We start from the raw sequence: 24,677 nt of genomic DNA, 5'->3' as shown, positions 1-24,677 counted from the left end.
TCATCAATACTAATTGCATTTTTATAAATGGAAACGGATATTTTTAACACTAGATTCAGATAGACCAAATATATATTGGATAGACAAAATGTTTTAAACATTTTTTGTAAATATTTACAATTTTTTAGATATTTTCTATCTCAAAAATTGGCTGATATACAGCGATAAGAAATTGAAACAAAAAAAAGCTCAATTTCTAAAAACTTAAAATGACTGTAGAATGAAAATAGATTACTCAGAAGTAATAATTTTAAAGGTTTATTTAGTTAAATTTATATTTTAATTTTTAATTTTTTTTAAAAATGTATGATATAAAATTCTCAACTTAATCTTACGAATTGTTATGTCCAATTACGTTTTGTTCATTAAATTGGATACATATTCCTAAAATCAGTTTGATTTCATCATGAGAAGCTAATTATTTGTAATTTGTTAATTTATTGGTAATGTGCTTGTTTCGGAAATTTTCTGTTTTAAATACTGGAAATTATTCGGTGGATTAGCATAAACTAGAGATTTTTATAGATTTTAAATGTCCCTAAAGAAAAATTCAATTTGTGTTCAATGGGCAGAACGTGCAGTCCAAGCTATCAATCTATAGGTCCCAATCTAAGAATTTCCAAATGTATTATTTAGTTATTGTCTTACATAATCTTCAGTATTTATAACATATAATCACCAATATATGCACACAATTGAGACATGAACAGTGTTGGGTTAACAAATCTGCCGCATGGGGGCAGATTTTAAAATTCCACCCTTCAACCCCCTCCACAAACCAAAATATATATATACAATTAACAACATAGTTAAGATTATTTAGTTAATATATATTTATAAACATATTGTAACACCGATAGTTTTTAAATGTATATACCTTAGTAGTTACTAAATATAAACATTTAAATACAAATTTATTCAATATAAGAAATTTACAATTATTTTTAGATTTCTGTGGAGCAAAATTTTCCAAAATATCATTTCAATCTATACTTTTTAGGATAATATTCTCAATAGACATTAGAGCCAACGATGACATATTTTCATTAGATAATTATGTTCTCTGGTAGTTCTTGACTTTTTTTAAAACTGAGAAGGATCTTTCTCCGCTAGCATTTGAACATGGTATAGATAAAAAAAGTTTTAAAGCTATTTTTACAATAATGTAACGATATACGCCTAAGCATTCATATAATTTTTAAAATTGAATGTATAATGAAATAATTATAATATTCGATTGCCATTAAATATAATAATAAGTCGTAAGTATTAAAGATAAGATATTACATACAATCGCACACACATACACGCGCACATACACACACAACATCATATATAAGGAGTATAGTTTTTTAGTTGAACAGCAGACGTGTTCTTATTGTTATTTTGTATGGATGATCAAAGGCGAGTGTAAAAGACTACGCAGATCATCTATGTAAAAGGACTCAATAAATTGTAAACGTTCTATAATAATGTATTAATGTGTGTATAAATAATTTAAATAAAATTAATATAAGAGAGTTAAAAAAAGAAAGTTATTGTTATTTTAAAATAAAAGTTAAAGGAAGTAAAAATTGCCGCCCAAGGCAGCTTTCTCCTTTGCGCCCACCCCTCATAACCCGGCACTGCACGTGAATAAAGCATAACAATTACTTAATATTATGTAATTTGGTGTTTAGAAACATGTTTACAGCATAATGAACAAACTTCAAATAATTCATTATATGACAATGAATATTATGTCTTAAGTTATTCAAAATAAAATTTCAACTTCAGCTGAATTTAAATAAATTTTTAAAGTTCTTCTTTCGTGCATCGCGTTTTCAATCATAAATATACGAAAAAAAATCTCATCAAAAATTACAATACAATGATACTTATTTTATTTCACTCTTTGAATATCTTCTTTTTTTATGTACCACAAATTGCAGCTATATATGTTTAATAAATTACAAGTTACTTATATTATATTTATTGCGTTGATTTTTAAATTAATTATTAAACGAGTGAAACTTGTTATTTTTCGTTCATAGACTCCTCCGAGTTGGGATGTATGCTTGATATTTTCACTTAGAACACAACCTTGTCTCCTTATTGGGAACTACCGATCCAACCGACACGCGTGTAACCAACCATGATTCTAAGTTGTGTCAACGAGCTTTACAGCCGCGTTTATTGATACGACGTGACGGGGGGGGGGGGGCAAACCGATCAAATCGGTTGTATAACATCAAGTCCCGGTCCGTCCGTCCGTTACAAAATCGAACCGGACCTGTAGGCGCGCAGCGTCACACCCACCCGAGTCGGACCCCGGGGATCGCGATATATATGGCCGTAGCTGGATAGTCTCTGGCGCGAAGGTGATGGTGGTGATGTCGGGGGCTCGATACCGAGCGAGAGAATTCCAAAGGGCCCGCGGGAAGGCGACGTTTGAAACAACAGCAAAAACGAACGAAAACAATGGTAACAATAATAACAATAATAGTAATAATAATAATAATAATAACGGTAAATATCGTCGGTCGGTTCGAGAGCGGCCCGCGCACGTCGAGGATGAAAGGACGAGAGTCCCGTCGACCCTCTCGCGTTAACAGGTTATAACGTGTGTGTGTGTGTGTGTGTGTGTGTATACACGGTTATGTACACACGCAGCCCGTGCCGTACGTGTGCGGTGGTGTTTACTTGTACGTGCGTGTGCGTAAATGTGCGTGCGGTCGGACCGTGAGGGGAGTGACTATGCGGCGGTGGCTGCGGAAATCAAACGCTAGGGTCGCCACCAGAGTTCGGTAGCGTTGACAACACACAACGCGCGACAAGGGGGCGTCCAGCGAGGCCCCCCGGTAATTTTGCCCGGTGCTTGACGTGGCCGCTCGGGCGATCGCGGCACCCGGCTTTGGCGCGCGCATACGCCGCACACGGACGCGTACGTACACGGCCACGCACGCACACACGGAACCGCGCAAACGCAAACGCAGCGCACTACGGTCGGCTACGACGGCACTGGATCGCCGCAGCGCACCGCTCACAGCAGTCAACCGCGTTTCCGGACACCGACGGCCACTGAGACGGCGGCAGTAACCAACACCAGGCAGAGGAAGAAGCGTCAGCAGCGCAGCTAAAAACCACCACCACAACCACCACCACCATCACTACCACCTCGTCGGCGCAACAGTTATTCCGTCTAACTCGACCGCGTCCCCCGCAGCCGCACCGCAGGTAAAGTTTTCCCGCCGCATCGGTTATCGTTTTGATTTTTTTTTTTTTACATATTTTCGACGATACGCACCGGGTAAAAATCTCAGCCGGATCATGCGTGTTATTAATTTTTTCTACCCAATTCCCTTGCCCGCACCTTTCCTGTACATTTAATTGTTCCAATGCAACAACAGGCACGTTTCCTCCAAAGTCTATCGTCGTTTTCCTGCCTCTCGTGAAAATATTATATTACGGTTCCAAAAATGTTTTCTCGAGTCGACCGGTCTGTGTATCGAATCCATTACGTTACGAAAGGAAAAATTCTTTTGGACGACTTATGTTGTAGACTTACGATTTATGACATTTGAATGGTAATTTGTTTGTGCACAGCCATGACGTATTTAATTTCATTTTAACACAATACCAACGGTTCGAACGAACGTATACGTACGAAAACTTTGTGCCGAAGGAATTTAATCAAGTCGTGATTTTATTAAACCATTATTTCTCCAAATATGTTTTATGTTTTACGGATGACACGAAATGTTGTGTTATTGTATAAAAATACGTAGAAACTATGTGAAAAAATAATGGATAAGAATTACAGAATAACTGATAGTACATCGCATATAAAAAATAATGTGAAATAGAAAAAAAAAATCACCACCGAGAGATTCTTATAACTCTAGTTCAAGTATACGACTATAAACGAATTTATAAATTGTTGTTATATGAAAATTCATTTACCTGTAATATTGTGGCTTTACCAATACCGTTTTTATACACCATTTAAAATTTTAAAACATTTGTTTATTAAAGTATGAAATATACAATACCCAATAAAGAGACCTTATCTTCTACTTTGTATATTCAAAATTCATTAAAGTTAATTGATCATACAAAATTCAAAATTCAACCATAAGTCGGATGTTGTCCAAGCAGAAAAAACTATTAAGCTTTAAATTAGCCGATTATATTAAATTTTCTTGACATCTTTCATTTACATTTATGGACATATTAATTTACTCATAAAAAATTAATTTTTTAAAATATATTTAATTTTTATTATATGGATTATAATAAATCACCAATTGGATTACAGAAAAATAAAAATATTCAATTTATTTAAACGTTTAGTTTTATTCAAAAGCGCAAAGTAAATCTAAACAATTTTATTTGAAGAATTTTCAAAGAAAGAATAATTTATATTAACTGTGAGTTGATATTGATACACTGCGATAAAGCAATTTTTTAACGTTTTGGAATATTTAAAATAAAATATGAGCATATAAATTAAAATAAATAACTATGAATTTACTATTTTCAGATATATAAATTTATTTATTTTAATTTTACTAACCATGATTTGTTAACTATTTTTAAACACTTTAAAACAAAAGATTATGAAAAATATAGAAAAATAATTCACTGATAAATTGTAAACTGAATGAAATGAGTATGAAAGGATGAAAATTGATTAAGAAAGTGGTTTTTGTCTTTGTTAACTTAGTAATTAGCTGACTATCATGTTTGCCTTCATAATTATTTTATAAAACAATAGCTACCTTTGTTAGTATCACTTTCTTATTCAATATAATATTTAAAAACAAGAACTTATAATCATGTTCCGCATGTTAAATGTAATTACCTACATTAAGTAATTAATAACTGAAATATTGACATTTTATAGATTAATAATATATTAAAAGTTGTTTTAATGTCCATTATAATATAGATGTATTTATTTCATGTTATAACGTGTACTATTCTGATTTATTTATAAAAAAAAAAAAAAAATAATAATAATATCTTTTTCATAATCTAATTGAAAACATTTGTTTGATTCGATACTTGTGTATATTTTTCTAGTTACTATTGAAATTGAATGTAGTTTTCCAAAAAAATGTTGAAGCCAATATCAGTTTTAGTTTAAAATATAAAACATAATGCATAACACAATGGTTATTATATATAAGCGATGTATTAACGAATATAGGAAATAAAAAATTACATTTTTATGTTAATATATTCTTTATAAATTTACCATAATTCAAAGTTTTACTGAAGAGGAAATGTTTTCTATAAAAAATCAAATACACAACAGTTTTCTAAAATATCTTTTGGAACATCGGAAGAGATGTAGACGATTGCCCAGACGCAGTTTTTTTTTTATGCAGAGATTTTAGTTGACCTTTTCAACTTTTGTGTTCTATAAAATGTAGTAGTCCAGTGAATCATAAAAACATATCCATATAATTTTTCTATATATATTATTATCGTTGTAATATTATTGTCATTTACGCATTGGATTTATTATGGATTAAAATTTTCTAATATTTTTTTATTTTCCAGTTTTGAAAATGCAAAAATAATTCGTTTGAATAATTTATACTTCAAGTATTTATTTTTAATTTTTGAGAAAATTATTTTTGAAGAACTTTAAAATAAATTTTTCGGAATCTTGAACTAATTCGGATAGTATTTAGTTTTATTTCGTTTATCGCGATTAATGTGTGTTTATATATATTTTTAATTATTTCGTGATAATTGTCTACTCTACTCCAAACGTATTATATCTTTTTTATAAACATTTTAAGATTAAAGTATTCAAAAAACACCTATTAAAAAATGTGAGATTAATATTTTATGATAAAATACCAAAGTTTAGATTACATAACAAAATATAAAGTACGGTATAACAATATACTTGGACCTAAGTATTGTAATTGTTCTGCTATATGACATTAGAATATGCATGATATCTTAAACTTTCTGTATTATGTTGCCATTTTATTTATATGCACATACATATGTATATATAAAATATATGCGTGTATTTGATGAAAGAATGGGTGATGACATTAATTCTTGTCGTAAATCATCGGAATACAACAGGTTATAAGTAATACTGAAATACTCGAATACAAGAAATGAATGAATTATTATACGTCATTGATAGGAAAAATATTTTTACCAATTTTAATATGATACATCTTATTGTTCGATTTCAAATTTTTTTTTTTTATCTTTGCAGCAATATATTATAAAATTATTTAATGTTGACAATAGGTAAATAATAAATTAAAGAATAAAGTATTGTGTTATTTTTATTTAATCAAAAATGCAAGCGGAAATATAGGTAGTCATAACCGAAAAATAATGAGAGCTTAGAATATACACATATTTTATTCCAAATTGTGAATGGATTTATATACAAATCACAAAAAAAATTTGGATAAATATGTGATCACTGCATTATAAAATAAATCAAAGTTAAAAACTGTATTAGAGTTAAGAACATTAAAATAATCAAAATCATAGATGATTCTATTAAATTTATTACCATGATTAATGCATTATATAATCATTCAGAGAATATAATAATATATTTTTAAGTCATAACGTATAATTTTTGACATTATTAAATTTCAAATAAAACTATAAATGATAATTTAAATAAATTTTTGGTTTATATTTTGTAGCTTAAAAATCGTTGATTTATGCATTTCTTTTAAAAACATTTCGAAACTAAATAAAGTTTTGCTCTACTTATTTTTTTGTTTAACTATTTTCCGTGATTTTTTTTACAAATATTAGACATTTAGTATTATTTATATCCTTAAAATTTCCATTTTATTGTCGTTTTATTTAATGTAAATTTTTATAACTTAAAAAGAACCTTACGTTTGTTCAACAAATTCCCTTGTAATTTCGTATAAAATATAAATTTTTTTTTATTATTAATAGCAGTCAATGATAGTGAATTTAAATATCATCGGGTAGCAAATGTTTTCTTTCATAAAATGTTACTGCAGTAGGTGATGACGTTCTATTGTGGTTTCTTAAACAGTAGACAGTAATTATTAAGGTTTTCAATATGTTGTATTCACAATAGTTAACATAAGAACATTTTAACACTATTATTTTTAACTTGAAAAAAATATAGTACCTAAATATTAGTTATTAGTATAATTTCCATAACTGTGAAATTATTATTCATATCTTATTCCACACTGATGAATAATATTTAAATTGTTTTTATTCAAAAAACTTAAAAATACACGAATAAATAATAGTTTTTAGCTTATTAGTCATTTTATGAGTAATAAATTGAATAAAACATAGTACAGAAATTACGACTGCTGCTGAAGCAATTAGATCACTATGTATTGCTGTGCAAGCACTACATATTTCTGAGGTTTAGTAAAAGAATTTCATAATATTAATATAAAGAAAAAAATAAATCCTTAACTTCAAATCTGTTTTCATAAAATTATATATTATAATATACAGTTTAATTTTATTTTAACTTAATTACAAAGGATTAAAAAAAGACATTTGTTTCTAAATATTTGACTAACTATTATAAAAATTAATATATTGTAAACAATTAATAATTTATGAAATTTATACATATATTTTATTATATGTATGATAAACAACTGGTTCACAAGAATAAAAGATAAAAATATCACATGCATAACAAATATTATAAACTTAAAAGTTTTTCACAATATACTGCCTTAATATAAATTATTGATCGAATACCTAATCGAATACATGCATAGGTAACTTATAATTTAATAGCTTCAAATATTGATCTGTATAATTGTTAAAGAAATATAATGTTCAAATATTGTATTGAGTTAATATTGAATGGAATTGATTTTGCCTGAAACATATTTATGAAAAGATATATTTTGATATTCTAACTTCCTTGACGTTTTTAAGAACTACGTCAATATTGTAAAAGGAAATTATATGTTGCTTTTTAAAACGAATGCTTATAAGTTATAACATAATAATATACTTAAAAATATTATTTACATAAAATATGATTATATTTATATGGGTATTCCATATATAAATAGGTTTATGTCTGTTTTCTCCAGAAAAATGTCCGGGTATGTTTTCAATTTTTCTCCATATATACTCATACTAGCTCTAATATCTACCGATAAAAAAACATAACACACTTGAATTCCTTAATTGTTCATTGAATTATTCATATCAGTTATTTTAAGTTAACCTACTGAACATCGGTAGCGTGAATTTATAACTAACCAAAGCTTGAAAAAAATACTGGGATTTTAAATACTCTGATATTCTTAATGTATAATCAAATAATGCTTAAAATTAGAACCAATTAACAATAACAGATTTGATTTTCTAAAATAAATTTAGATTGTTATTTTACTTACTTTTTTTTTTTTTGTTTTTCAATCCGAAGTTTGGTTTTTAATAAATGTTTTACAATAAATGGTTTCTCCATTTTTCTCTATCATTCGCCATATTCTTAAGTTCCCTGTTGGAAGTGACTCCTGCATCCTGCATTATTTGGCTAATGTATCTCGTCCTAGGTCTTATTAGATACTTACTTTATTTTTACCTAAATATATATAAATCGTTTAAATTATTTACATCATCAATGGAACATACACTTTTTTTTTAATCAGAATTTATCATACCTATGTATTTTTTTTATTTTTTTTTTATTATTATTTTTTAACGCCCTTTAAGGGCAAATAGTGTACATAGTGATAACATATAACAAAGAAGATTAATAGAATATAAGTGATTATAGAATATAAGGAATTGTGACAAAAATATTACATACAATTTTACACATATATATATATATATATATATCAATTATACTATTATCTTTTATATAAATGTAACACATATTAATTTATCCAAAATCTAGATACAAACAGCGTAGTTTAATTCATTCTCAAAATTAAAGTCAAAGGCAACACTGTTGCAATTTCTTAATATACGACTTAGAGATTCGTTAAAACTGTACGATTGAGAGTGGAATGGTATATGAAAAGTTGTCGTGGATCGAAAATTAAAGACGGGAACTTACCAATTTACTTTTTCGAGTATCTCAGGGCAACTTATATTATTATTTAATAATTTATATATAAATGATATATCATTCAATTTACGTCTAGACGTAAGAGAATGTAAACCTAGTGTAAGTGCTAAGCTATCAACTGAAACATTTAATTCAAACTTAAGTGACAAGTGTCTTAAAAAATTATATTGAGTATATATATTAGTTATATGATTAATTTAAGTAGATCAAATAAAGAAAGTATATTATGCGCAGTATAATTAGTGAATATTTTATGCAAAGTATAAATCACCCAATCACTAAACGAGATCTTTAGCTACCCACCCATATAAATTCAATATACTGATAGATAAATGCACACATTTAAGCCAATTTTTGGAAATTCCAGTTGAATATTAGCAATGTACTCCATATTGTATAGTTTGTATTGCCTGTCAAAACAACAATAGTTGAATTTAACCTTTATTATTTTATATGTGTTAATCATTTATGAAAACCTTCCCAATCGAAAGTCGTATGTCGATGTTATAACGAGGGTTCGAAGTCAGTATAAAACAAACATGATTTGACATATAGGCACATGAATACATTTTAATAACATTGGTTGTATAAATAAAATATAAACAAAATATATATGTACATAACACTTTCATAGGTATGTAATAATAAAGCGGTTCTTAACCTGTGGTCCGCGGCCCTCTGAGGGTCTACGATACTCCTGTTAAGGATCCACAGCAGCCTTAACACCTAGCATACGTCAATACGTGACATAAGTACATTTTTACAATATTTTTGGATTGTTATTTATTATTTTCATATATAATATAATTATTATATAAGAGATAAACTTATCTTATCTTTATTACGATGTTCAAAAACTTGTGTCTCAAATTCAACATCAACCATCACATTAAATAAATAAAAATTAAAACTAAAATAATTAAATAAAAATAATTATAAATGTATATGTTTTGTTATATAAATTCATGTGATTTGTTAAATAAAATAATTAATATGATTTTAGTAATAATAATATGAGATGTTCTGTAAAAAAAAAAGGTATTCGAAAAAAATTGGTAAGGTGTTCAGTGATTTCTTAAAATCCTTCATCAGGCGTCCGTGAGCTATAAAAAGTTAAAAAAAAAAAAGCTGTAAAATGGATTCATCACTATTTTTCAGTCGAAATAACGTGCTCAAAAATCCGAATACACATTAAATCTAATTGTATTATGTTAGTTTTTATTGCACATTGTGTGTTGGCTCACTGGAATTATTGAAATTTACGATATTTTCATATGATTAAGTTGTTGTATTTTAATTCATGTATAGCATAAAATCAAATTCAGTAACTACGATTGTTAAACGATTTTTATGTTACACAATATATATGTGTTTCAACATATCCTTATTTTTATGAGAACACGTAAAGTTTGGTTTATATTTACGTATATATATATATATATATATATATTGAATACCTGAATAAATATAAATACTCATGAAAATAATAAGTTTTGACATATTTTAAAATTTAAAACCATAAAAAAAAAATGATAAACCGTCTGAATTTTTAATACTTGGTAAAATACATTTTGGTTTGTCCAGTGTTAAATTTTCAACTAAATCTATACTTACTTGTTTTTTAAAAAGAAAAAAAAAGTATAAAGTATTTTAAGTTTCTTTTCCGTTCTTTTATTTCGAGGAAAATCGAAAAACAATTTTTTAGAGTATCGCATATGTGTTTAAATTTGGATCTGAGAAGTAACTGCAGAAAACTTTTGGTATCTTAACTGGGTTGCCAGAAAATAAATATAAAATAAAAAAACAATACTTTCTTATTTCGCTCACAGCCTTACATATTAAATCTATTATCATTTTAGTATAAAAAATAAATGCACACTATAATGTTTAGTTAATGTAAAAATATTTAGTAATTATTTCATTGGCGGTGTAACATCTGTCATATTATTCCTGCTTGTATAATTCTATAATACGTTTATAATGAAACCTGTTTCAATAGCATTAGCCGAAAATTAAGACCAAAGTATTAAGAACAATTAATTAAATCCAATTATTTTGGTTGTTGAAAACACAGTCCAATGGCTAGTCAATCAATGAAAATAATTTCTTTCGATATAATTCATGTTGAGAGTAATACACTAGATAGTTATTGATTTTAATTTGTTATAAAACATTCTGCAAAGAAATGAAGTACCGTTTCTCAAATCACAATTAACCAAATAGTTTTTCACAAAAATAAATAAAATAGTTATATTTGTATATTAATAATTTAAAAATGAGTTATATTAAGCTAATATTTTAATAAATCAATTTTTGAATACTAATTTGGTAGATTAACTAATATACTAACAAAGTCACAAAGGTTTAAAAAAATTTTGAGATGAATCCATCTGTAATGAAGATTAGATAACATTTTTGATAAATACCATTTCACTTATAAGTTATAACGTTTATACTGTTATACATCATTAACACGTCTTATCTTCTATAATTAATATATTGTGCGTATTATTCATAAGCTGCAGTATTATTCAAAGATCTAGATTAATACCTTATTTTAAGTGACACATTATAGTAGTTTTTGCATACCTGAGTACTAAGAATAGGTTTGTGTCTAAAGCCTATAAATTATATTATACTATCTCGCAGTTGAAAAAAACTATATTAGTCTCTTACCTACTAATATATTATAACCATAAGTATAGGTTTTGATAAAATGCAATATTTTTGAAGTTAAGCATTTAAAAATGTTATTTGAACTGTTACATCCAACGTGCGTATTAAGTTTTCACTCCTCTTTTATTAAAACTTCTCATTATTATTAAGGCGTTTATCGCTACATCAGTTTGTTGGCGTATTTTCGTTCGTTACACGCCCCCCTCAATCATCGGTATATAGCACAGCTCGTATCTATCTCTAGTTAGAAACCTAACCTGCAATCGGGGTTGTGCTGTACTCCATAATTACTCATAATGACTGAACAACACTATCGATTAGTATTATACAATGAAATATGTATTTCTGTCTCAGGAACGTAATGCTAAATAACCGCGAGCCGACCACAACACGTCGGGGGTGTTTGACCCTTAGGATTTGATTAATTTAATCCCGCTAGGCTGTATAAAATTGCTAAACTTATATTATCATGACCAAGTGTTTTTACCTTTCTCCCCCGGTCACCCCTGTTTCCCTATCATTGTTTCTCCTCGTGCCACCGCTCCCACTAAACCGCCCATGCCTGTGATTACAACTACGGTATGAACCCGCAACAGGTATAAGTTTTAGCGTTTTGACTCGAAATAGCGACGGCACTGCGACGACGGCACAATGCGAGTTTTTCACCCGCATCACGGTGGCACACAACAAGAGTACGGAAACGACTGATGGTCTTTTTCATACTGCACGCGTATAAATAGGTGTAAAGTATAGGGGCTTAGAGAATGCTCGATCCTCCAAGGGTTGAAAAGAAGAGGCTAAATGGCTCCTTTACCTTCGCATGAATATTTAATTGAATTTTATACGTAATGTAATATTATTATGTGTCTACTTGTGTTTTGTGAAAATAATGGTACAAATAATGTGGTCACACTTAGAACTTATTCAAATATGTGCTTTATTTCACTCTTTATTCTCAACGAATTTGGTGCATGTATACTTAGTAAACAACCAGTGTCGTACTTAACGAAGATAAGAAATGCAATGTAATGGGGCTTCAATCACGGTTGAGATTTTTCCAGTGACTTGCAGATGCAAGTCTTGGATGTTCTTTATGACATAAAATTATACATAATGATTACATAAAATATTCAATATAAATATGCGAAATAATGATACAAGAAAAAAAGACCTTTTTCGATTTTTCTAATAGCTTGTACAAAGCAAAAAGTAACCGCATTGAACTTTCGACGTTTACTTTCAATTATCTTTTTGTGACAATTTCCTATTTATTTTCTATGCACTTGTTAGATATAAAATTATTTAAAATGTATTCTTTCGACTTATAATAAAAAGTGTCCCCCCATCTGACGATCAAGCCTTTGTCACGTCACTGAGTGTTATCGTGATCTTTGCCTTCCCGCCTCCGCTATGGTTACGGTTCGGTTAACCGAAAGATTTCCGCTTACGAAACGTCAGCCCATCCAATGGTATTATGACCGGGTTCACGTCGACCGAGTATAATACACCGTCCGACACGTATCTACCGTACTCGGGGCACAGCAGTAAAGGCTTCAATCAATTACCGAACGCAAACGTGTCTGAAAGGCATTGTGCCACGCGGTTTCTAACGCGGCCACGTTCGCTGACGATGGTACCCGTCCCTGCAGCCAAACGGGCCCAGTCGAATTATCGTAGACCGATTTATATTGCGCATACTCTCTCCAACTGTGTGCACAATGGCCGCCGACCGAGAGATTTATTTATACCACGTCACTCTCCATTACAGCATCGGTGTTAAATCCACCGCAAACGGTCTCCTGGTCGATATAGCAATACATATACACTAGTGTACGTACGAGTGCATGCGACATGGTTAGGCATGGCGTGGGTATATTATATTCAGGAGATTCAGGAGATTCAACGAGCACGTTGTCATATATGTATGTATGCGCACGAAGGCCTATAAAATTACAACCGATTTGTCTTTTGTCCGCCGCCGCGCGAACGCACTTCCTGTTTTATCGGAAACAGCTAGTCGTCCGGAAAGCACCGGTGCGCAGTCGAGGATTGCGATTTATTGGATTTTTTTATTGTTTTTTTTTTTTTTTATAAATTAATTTTCCAACGATATTTTTCGAATATTTTCTCGCATATAAAGTCTATACTGATACTGATACGCTCTCGCGTGAGAGCCACGTGTCAGTTTTTCTTAAGGAAATACAAGTCACCCCTTCACTCCCATTGCCATCCGTCCCTCTCGGGATCTACCTGATCCACATCCGTGCGGTATCTATGGAGTCATATCATGTATTTTAAAGTGCGACGCGTACATTGTGTAGTATACATGGCGCGATTTTATACAATTGAATTAGTCGAGTAGAGAGACTCGTCAATATAATTTAACTCAATTGTCTCGAACATTCTATGACATCTCACGTAAACTGGGAATAATAAAATGGTTGATTGATATTTATTAGGTTTTATTTATTTTTGATACTATTATATTGATAAATATTTCATCATCCATGTTTTACATAATTATAGCCACATTAACGTATTGAAAACATGTCGGTAACGCATCGGTATAGATATTACCTATACACTTATTCTGTCTTGTGAATAACTACAAAATATGGGTAATTTTGGCTGCGTTTTAAAAATTCTTAAAATAATCCAGAAATTCCGTGTGCACAACTATATTATGTATGTTTAAAACTATCATTTTTATTATGTAGTGATCCAAAGTTTGAGAGAATGCATTTCAAAGTAATGTTTGATAGTCGGTATCTTCATTGGTTTAGGACCTAATGAGATTGCATTGGATATTTTATTAACTAAATAACTTCTATGTTTGTCTTATCAAAATACTAGTGTTTAATGGATTTCGAATTGTTAATACCAATTTTTAAATAGCAATAGTATTATTAAGAAATTAATGTGATTTATGTATATATATACATGTAAATTGTGTATTAATTATATTATACATATTTAACATTTGTTGGTCTAAGAAGATATAATCATTTTCTTTTTTCAATAAATCATGCGCGAAAAATAAATTAAAAGATTTTTTCCTTATACCATAGTTTGGGGTTATATAATTGGGTTTGAAAATGCATTGCTGTATCAGAAAATCATATACAAAAATAAATTGAGAAATTGCATATAATACTTAACTGACAATTTAATCTTAATCTTTAATCAATTAAATCTTGAAACGTTTTGCTTAATTCATATTGATTCATCCAGCTTAATTGTTTTTCTCGGGACGTTGAGTGATTTAACAAAACATTTAATACCCATAGACACAAAAAACTAATACATCAACAGCTGACAGCGTTAAGTCCATTCACTGAAACATTGAGGTTAACAATATATTTGATTTAATATAAAGTTGTAAAACCTTCGTTGTTTAATTAAAAATAACCTTATTTAATTTTTTTTCTTAATTTACTTGTCAAACTTATGGGCAATCTACAAAATCAAGATGAGAACCAACATTTTCATACCAAAATGAATTTAATCATTTCATTGTAATGTATACATAAAATACATTTTAATTTAATTTGTAGAGATTGAACCAATCTAATTTTTCGCATTAACTAAAATCGTTTTTTTTTAAATCTGATAGTTTTAAAAAGTTCATATTTTTATTTTTTGTTATTTAAATAAATACTAAAAATTCTTCTAAAATATGATGATTCTTTCATATTCAAATCAAAATTAACATTCAGTAAATACACTGATCAATAATCTTTAATTAAGTTTCGTTTGCCATAAAATTGTTTTTTAATCATTAAATAAAAATACCATCCATTGTTGATTTTTTAAAATACAATGACATTTAAGAAAGCCAAAGAAATATTTTTGTGTTAATATAAAAGTAGGTACTTTTAATATCATGTTTATTTATTTAATTAAAAAGACCTTTTAATTCTTAATGTAAGACTCTTTTTTAATGGTCTTACATTTTTACGTTAATACAAACATAGGTGTTCACGGATATCGTGAACAGATGAATGTAAAAATAAAACACTTTTGATTAACTTAAATTAATAATTGCTACAACACTTGAACACGTATCAGAGTCATAATCACGTGAGAATATGCATTTAATAATCACGAGAATAATTTTAATTGGTATAAACATATTATTTACTATTTATAATAAAAATATGTACATTTTACAAAAAGAAATAAATGTCAAGAAATGATATTTAGAATTTTGTCTTATATTACAAAAACTTTTAAGTGTAAATATGTGATTATATAAATTCATGAATATACATAAGTCTTATAATTCATAAATATACGTGAATAATATTATGAATTCATGAAAAATCTTAAGAACGAGTCTTAAAAATCGAACCTTAATTTCACGTGAATACGTGAGACCGTATACACGTGAAATAAGGACTACTGTTAGTTATATAGTACATTAGACCAATTGATTTATCTTTTTTTTTTTGGTTTTCCCCCCACCTATATTGGTTATAATATTATTATTCATAAATTTGTATGATTCTGAGTAGTTTCGAACAGTATTATATACAAACACGATACACATACTCGTATGATTGTAAGTTATCTACTTTATACATTGAAATTGAATTCAAATATTTTCGAATACTTATCTCGTTTCATTGTGCATGGTGCGTTCAGTAAAGGATATATCAAAAGATTCACCAAAACTTCGAGAATTTCCATATTACTACGAGGCGCGTTTGATTGATTTAAAAAGGTCGCATACAAACCTAAAATATGCAATAAGAACCCAAGTAATGCAAACGCATCGAATTGAAATTCTAAAGATCATGTTTTTATAATAAAAGTAAGAGTTATTATGTATGCCTAATGATACAGCTCTTTGCATTCGTCCATTTATGTGTTTATAGATACGTAAAGTCATCAAACGAGAGGAAAAACTTGAAATGTTTGAAAATAGGTCTTCAGATTAAATTAAACGAATTAAATGAATACTGTAGTGTCATCATTTTTTTTCATTTTTTTTGTTTATTATTGAGTTTGTAATTGTAGTGAGTCTGACTTGGAAAGACTAACTCAAAACGATGTGAAGTCCATTTTTGTCGCTAATTTCACTTCAATGGTTCAACAAAGATGAATAGTTGAAGAAAATAATAAAAACACTTTTGATAGTTATAGAGTTCATTTATTTACTAAAAAATACAAACCCATTAGTAGCCCGATAAGGTAATGTTTAACTCAATCTGTCTATGTAACGACTTAGTCAAACCATGTCTGATTCACATTATGTGATCCATTCATATTTATACAAAAATGTTCAAGATACATCTGCAAATAAGTATTTGTTATACCTAATTTATCATTGTTATTGGCAATTAACTAAAATAATAATTTTATAAATTGCTAAAATAAATAAAAAAAAAAAAAAAAATTACGAAATAATATTATTAAACTTGTTGATATTTAAGAAAATAAAAAAAAATAATATTAAAATACTGCTAAATAATATTAAACTTATTTATATTTAAAAAAAATAATAATACTAATATTTAAATAGATTCTAAGTATTAATGTTAACAGTTCAAGAAAAACTAATTTATGGAAATACTAATGAAATTATTTTACTGACTGTATTATTTTATACTATTGAATGTAATATTAAAACTAAAATATTTTATGTAATATAAAACTAATAATATAACATATAGAGACATGATATACTTATTTTATCTTGTTTAAAAATGTTTACGATTTGTTTGAATGTTAAAAACAAAATAAATAATTGTTTATTAGGATTTATAGGCAACAACTATATTATTATAAATCCATTATAAAAGTGTTCAAATATTTTATTGATTTTAAATTTTCAAAATTATTTGATGTAAAAGTTGACTTAGTCTCTTATATTTTTAAATTTATTCTCAGTAAAAATTTAAATACTCTAATTAATTTTCTGTACTACAATATTCAAGTTTTTTTATACATATATATAATAAGAAAAGCTTAAATATAACCATTTTTATTTATTCATTTTTCCACGAACGACTGACATTAAAAATTATATAATTTAATTTCAAAAATATTTATACATATATATATAAAATGAATTAGTTTTTTACAAAATATTAATTTTATCAAATTAAAATGGTTACAAAATAAAATAAAAATATAAATGTAAATTAAGTTGCATTACCTTTTTTCATTTTTAAGATAATTTTTACCCGATTGGTTCTCACAACTATAAGAGAGTTATTCAATATACAGGATTAAAAAGGCCAATATCAAGTTCAAAGTGGAAATTGAATAATACATAATTTGAATCTAGTCACAACATCAACATCTTAATAATAATTAAATTATGGTTTCATATTCATAAATTGAAATAGATTATTTGGGAGCATAAATGGAAAAATCATTGAATTACATGAATTATATTGATAGTTCAACAATAAATAATTTTTACATACATTTGAGAAAGTACTAATTATATTTTATCAACCATAAAATTAATATATACGTCGAGCACGGTTGATTTTAACACATAAAAAAAACTAAGCATATCAGTTCTCGCCGACTTTATATTAAAGAAATTACTGAACGTTTTTAAAACATTATCCGTGAACCAAAATACCATTACATTTTTTTTGAAAGTTTGTAACACATATATTTCATTATGCTGGTATTTAAAGAATTAAATAAAAAATCCTTTTAAATTAAAATCAAAATTCGCTTACAACTATTAATTATATTTTTAAAAAAATTTAATTTTTCCTTAAAGTAAATTTGTGAATTAAAAGTTAATATTTTAACTGTTAATATAATATACCAAAACAGTGTTTAGAAATTAAGTGTTAAGTATATTTTTTATCTACTGTATCTCAAACCCTCTAAGCGTTGTTTAATATGTTCAGAAATATAAAAAAAAAATCTTTTTAAAAAATACATTAGTTTTCTTCTCTTGAGTTAGTTTGTTAAGCCAGAGTAAAGTATATAGTGATAAATTATACAGCCTTAGGGGTGGAATAGGAAATTAAAAAAAGTATATGTATTTCTGATTGTTTTTTTTTTTTGTTTTTTTTCCGTTTCCCAAAACCAACCACTGCTTGCGGCTTTACGATAGGGGACGCACTAATTACCGGGAGTTTGCATGTCTGAAATATTTTGGCCAGTATCAAGATAAGGTTCAATTGGAAGAAAAAATTGAAAAATTTATTTCACTTGACAAATTAACGTGAATGTTTGTTGTTTAAATAATTTTAACAGAACGGACAGTACTACCCCTATCTCTTTTGTACGAACGTTCGATAAAATGTATCTTCGATTTGTTACTGTTTTTCTCTATTTTTTTTTTTTTTTTTTTTTAATTAAAACTCCGTGCATGTCCTGATAACTAATGGGCCGTGAAATATGCGTCAGCCGGAAAATTATTAATTATTTTATTCGTTTATAGAATTTTTCAAGTTGGGTACGAAACCCGTCAATTATATATAGTTGATAAAGAAGGGAAAGGTCTGACCCTTTACACTACCTCTTTTCCACTAGCTGGGATTCATGCTATCCGTTATTCGTGGAGAGCCACGAATAACGGATACCATTTTTAAATCAAAAAAATAAAACGTATAAGCTTTCGGAATATTAGATGACTTCAAATTTTTATTTTCACGATTAAAAAACAAAAAACAATATTCTTCATATTACGCTATAGAAGCTAGCAATTAATGTTAGGTGAGAGACAGAAGTGTTTTATTTATTTCAAATCTCAACATGCCCTATGGTAATTTAAGCATAAAACAATTTAACTTCATAAATACAAAAGTTATGCATTTTTAAAATTGTGTCACGAAAAGTTTTTGAATATCAAACTTTTTATAACCTTACAAATATATAATGAATAAAGTTGTCACTAACAGGTTGTAGCTAATATTAATTGCTTAATAATTTATATAGTTCTAATTTATCCTTATTAAATCAAACCAGTGTTTTTATAAAAAAATAATACAAACTTCTATAAACTATAAAGTATGGTTTATTTTTATTTTCTCAATGATAGTTAATAATTTAAAATATAATACTTTTCAGTTTGAATTTATTACATTAAGATAACATTTTTTATTGAGTAGATTGTGAAAACTATTTTATGTGGATCAATACAATACAGTGAATAGCAATTAAAATACCAGTTATTCTTACTAAAGATTATATTTTTATATTTTATAACTATGAAAAATTCAATTTTACAGATCGTTGGAGCTTGTGAAAATTATTGTTGTAGTAATATTTGAAAGTCAATTGGTATAAAGTTAATCTCAAAAAAAAAAAAAAATTATAAAATGTTATTAACTACTTTATGGCTTGTTCGTAAGTAGAAATTAACTGAACAAACAAGATTTTCGATAACTCTTTATATTTTATAACTTGTTTTTGATTTTTTTTTTAATAACTATAAATAAGTAATAATTATTAATGAATATGAATGTTTTAATATTGTATAGATACGAATTTATTAGAATTAGCATCCAATAATAATAACTAATAAATTATTAAAATTAAAATAACACAACTTGATGTAAAAATATTATAATTTTATTGAAATTATCAGTATATTATTCAGTCTCAAATGTATATGTTATGTATTTTAATTTATAATAAGTACATACTTACATAAAAAAATTAGAATTAAGTTCAAGGATATTAAGTGAACAAGTGATAATATTGGTTCTTAAATATCAGAAATATTTTCCTTATCAAAAAAAGATTTTAAATTTTAACATAATAAATTATACTTTTAGGCTTATTATTTACAATATATATAAATCGTATTAACTATTATAAATTATAAATATTATAAATTGTATTTAATAGTTTTGAAATGTGTTTTTACTCTGACACATTTTTCTATTGCAGCCAGTTTAAGCAATTTGTAACCTCAGTTTTCAATCATTTGACACTAAAACTATATTTAAATTTTTAATTTTGTAAAATAATATTCATATCAAATATATGATATATTTTATAAATATATTTTATAAAACATACTATAGCATGTTAACCTCAGATTTACAAACATAATTAAAAATTCTTAATATTATTCTTATTGAATTCAATAATTCCGCTTTTAGTACAAACGTTTTTTTATGAGAAACAAAGAGTAAAGATAGAAAAAGTTATATACTACTTCATACTACTTCATACTATTTTCACAATTATCTTCTTATGGTTTTTTATTGTTTAAAAGTTTTTTTTTTTATATTTATAACTAAATCTTTTATATCGTGATTATCATAAATATTTTTGTTCTACATCAAGTTAATTTTAATGGTTATTTCATATTTTTTAGAAGTGTACAAATATTTCTGACGTAATTTTTTATCTATAGTTTCATTATGACATTTTAATTTTTAATTCTTAAAAATATCTATTAATAAGTATGAAGCTAACTAAAATTGTTTTTCTTTACTATGTTTTAGAATGTACACGTGTTTTTAATAAAATAGTTTACATTTCTATTTCGATTTACCAAATAATTTTACTTTTCTTTAGAATTAGGTTATTTTATTTTTTTTGCAACTATAACATAGTCAAACAACAGGAAAGCATACTAATATTCAAACACATTCATTTCTACGTGACAATATGGTAGAAATATCGAGCTTTAACTTTGTCGTACTATGCAGTGTATACATTTTAACAGAATTACAATATTCGTATTATTCATTTTTTCATGTTTTACCAATAACATACACGATAAAAAAAAACTAACAATAATAATAATAATAAAAGTTTATAATTCATGTTTCGAAGTTTAGAGCTATAATATAGAAAAATTCATGTTAACACTTTGTTGTTTATTCTTAAACATAATATTCATATACAAGTACATATAAATATCGTGTACAGAATAACGTTGTTACACCAAACGTTATCACTGCTCACTGACTGCTTCCAAATGCTTTCATATTATTAGATGACACAGTAATAAAATCTCATTTCATTCCATCATAGAATGTACAAGTGTTGTTGAATCTCTCATTTAAATATTTATTAAATAGGGAAATTTGTATGCATCGAGTGTCAAATTGTATATGAATGATGAAGTACATGGTAATACTTTTAAGAAAAAAACACATACAAATTTAATAGTACACCTTATGTGTAACAATAAATTCAGTTATGATTGTATCACATGGTTGATTGTATTTCATATTTTATTTATTTATATGTTTTATTAAGGGGCAATTTTTTATAAATTATCATAGGACGTATGTCATCCTTTCGGTTAGGTTACAAAAAAAAAGAAAAACCCATTCAAATTTAATGTGAATAACGTTGGACATTTAGGATTTGAATTTCCAGCACGTTTTTATACAAATACTGTAAATAATATACTAGCTTGTGCGTGACACACATAATTGATGTGTGTAATATTATGGTGTGATCGGAGTTTTATAACTTGAAAATTTAATGTCAAATCAAATTTTTCAAACAAACAAATAATTTTAAAATATTATGAATAATCATGTACAGTACCCAATTGGTAATTTTTTCCTACAAATGTGCAAATATGCATATTATTTACTTATAGTACTTGAACAAATAGAATTTTGAAACGTTAAAAAAATATTTGTGATCATTGTTCGTAGTAAGCGTTGAAAATTTGTCAATGTTCTTCGAAACAATGAAATAGTACCTCTATCATACAAAAATCGATTGTTAAAAAATAGGGTTTGCCTAAACGAAAAGTCAATTTTTGTGACGAAAATCTATAGTCATTGTATTTACGACGATGTACTAACTATATACAATCTCAGATAGTCCTTAAAGTTTATAGCTAGCTACTATACATTTATCAGTACTGCACTGTACACTTTATGGGATTTAACTTTGAAATAGTATTTTTTACTGAAGAATACAATTCTATCTCGAGAAACTATAATATTTATTCGACGATAATATGTTAGATTTTTGTCTAATATAATCTAATAGACATACTACTGTTTAAAATAGTTGTAAAATTATGTGCATTTGAATTACATATAGTAATGGAAAGAAACAAGTAAAAAAATAAAAATTATTCATTGATTGTAATCGACGATAGTCCAAAATATGTTTACTTCTAAAAAAATCTGATTATTAAAACACATTACATCACATACGATAGAGCTTTTATATTACGTTTACCAATAAATAAAAATCAATCATAAAAACAATAATCCTGTATTGTAACTCTATAAATTATTTTCCTAATAGCATTGTATATAATTACACAATTTTATTATATTTTATATTTATACATTCCTCATTTCTAATAACATATAAATATAAATCGTAATATGAAAATGATTATGAAATCAATCGTTTTTATAAAAAATTATTCTTGATTATTTTTTAACATTCTATTTTATTATGAAAAAAATTATTTTGTATAAAAACTTTAAAGTATTTTATGTAAAGGTGAGACAAGTACTGCCGTGATAGAATGATAAAGTCAGTGATGAAACTAAAAAGTAAAAAAATGTGTAGCTATATAAACTTATTTAATATTTTTATACATTGATTAACTAAACAAATTTTGTACAAAGTTTAAATTATTTTATAATCATCCTAAGATAATTAAATATAAACAAAATATAACAGTACACAGATTCTTAAACATTTGAAAAATTAACGAATTCTTAACTATTTTTTTTTTTTTATCCATACTAAACTTTTTTCTCTGCAATGCAGAGCAGAAAACTAGTTTCTCTGTAAGTTAGAATATTCTAAACGTAAAATTTAGAACGTTATGTTCTGTAAACTAATTATTTTTATACTGAACTTAAATAAAATAAAATGATTAGTTATTATCCTTTTGGAATAAATAACTATTAAATTAATACAGTTAAAAAAATATGTTGATCATTTTATTTAATGTAATATTAATTTAATATTTTATACAACTTTTTTAATTCTGATTGTCACTTATAAGAATTTTCAGTAATCGGTCTTGTCAGTAGAATTTTTTTTGACAGATATAATTATTACTTAAAATTATATATTACATATATTATATATGAGTTTATACATTTCCCAATGGTTTGATGTTATAAACTATCAATACATCAAATGTATCATACAATACTTATGCATAGTATTAAAATTAGTTATTTTAATTCTTGTTACATTAATGATATATAAAAGTAGAACGAATTCCAGTTTAATGTATATAGTATATGTTATGGTTTAAAAATCAAATTGTAAAGCTAAAATAATTCATTAATAGGCGATCATAATATATAATAGAATATTTAGTCTACAGTTTTAGGTGACATTGATCTGTATCAAACAAGAAATATCAAGTTCTCAATATACCTAATATTATGAAGCCAAAGATAAAATAATTTTTTAAAATATATCACAATAGTTAATTACAGTCCGATGTAGAGTATGTTCTTTGTCATTGAAAATAGTAAATTTTGAATGTTGTCCTTTAAATCCGTTAATTAATAATATACTGTACAAAGCGATTGGAACAAATAAATATTTATTCAATTAGCATTATGTTACCTTATGTTATGTATGTACCATGATATGTGAAAGTAATATATTATCGTAATTCATTAAAATTCTTAGTGGAAAATTCTTACCTATAGTAAATCTTTACTTATTTTTATAAAATAAAAAATAAAAAAAAATACAATTGACTTCAAAATAAATTTTGATTTATGATATTATAATGGTGAAATAGTAACCAAGTAAAAAATAAGAACATATTTAGTTGACATTAAAAAATAATTAATAAAATTAACACCATATTTGACCGATTTGTAAAGTAGTTTTTATTTCTAAAAACAATCAATATAAAAACAAATTCAGAAGGTGTTCATTTAAAATAATATTAAAAATTATGAATATTTAAATAAATATATTTCTGTGTATAATAATTCTGTATATATCCATTATCAACAGAAATATATTAACA

General features: G+C 26.5%; 1 protein-coding gene across 1 annotated transcript in view; it reads left to right on the top strand.

Moving 5' to 3' along the window:
* Window positions 1–2,907: 2,907 nt before the first annotated feature.
* Window positions 2,908–24,677, top strand: part of LOC112692077 (calexcitin-2) — a 149,915-nt gene continuing 128,145 nt past the window's right edge. The window contains exon 1 of the mRNA XM_025566618.1: window positions 2,908–3,216. The gene's annotated coding sequence lies outside the window, so the exon portion shown is untranslated. The remainder of the gene's footprint in view (window positions 3,217–24,677) is intronic.

Source organism: Sipha flava, unplaced genomic scaffold, assembly GCF_003268045.1.
Source record: "Sipha flava isolate LNK unplaced genomic scaffold, YSA_version1 70_pilon_pilon, whole genome shotgun sequence".
Lineage (NCBI taxonomy): Eukaryota > Metazoa > Arthropoda > Insecta > Hemiptera > Aphididae > Sipha > Sipha flava.
This window is presented reverse-complemented; position numbering and strand designations above follow the sequence as displayed.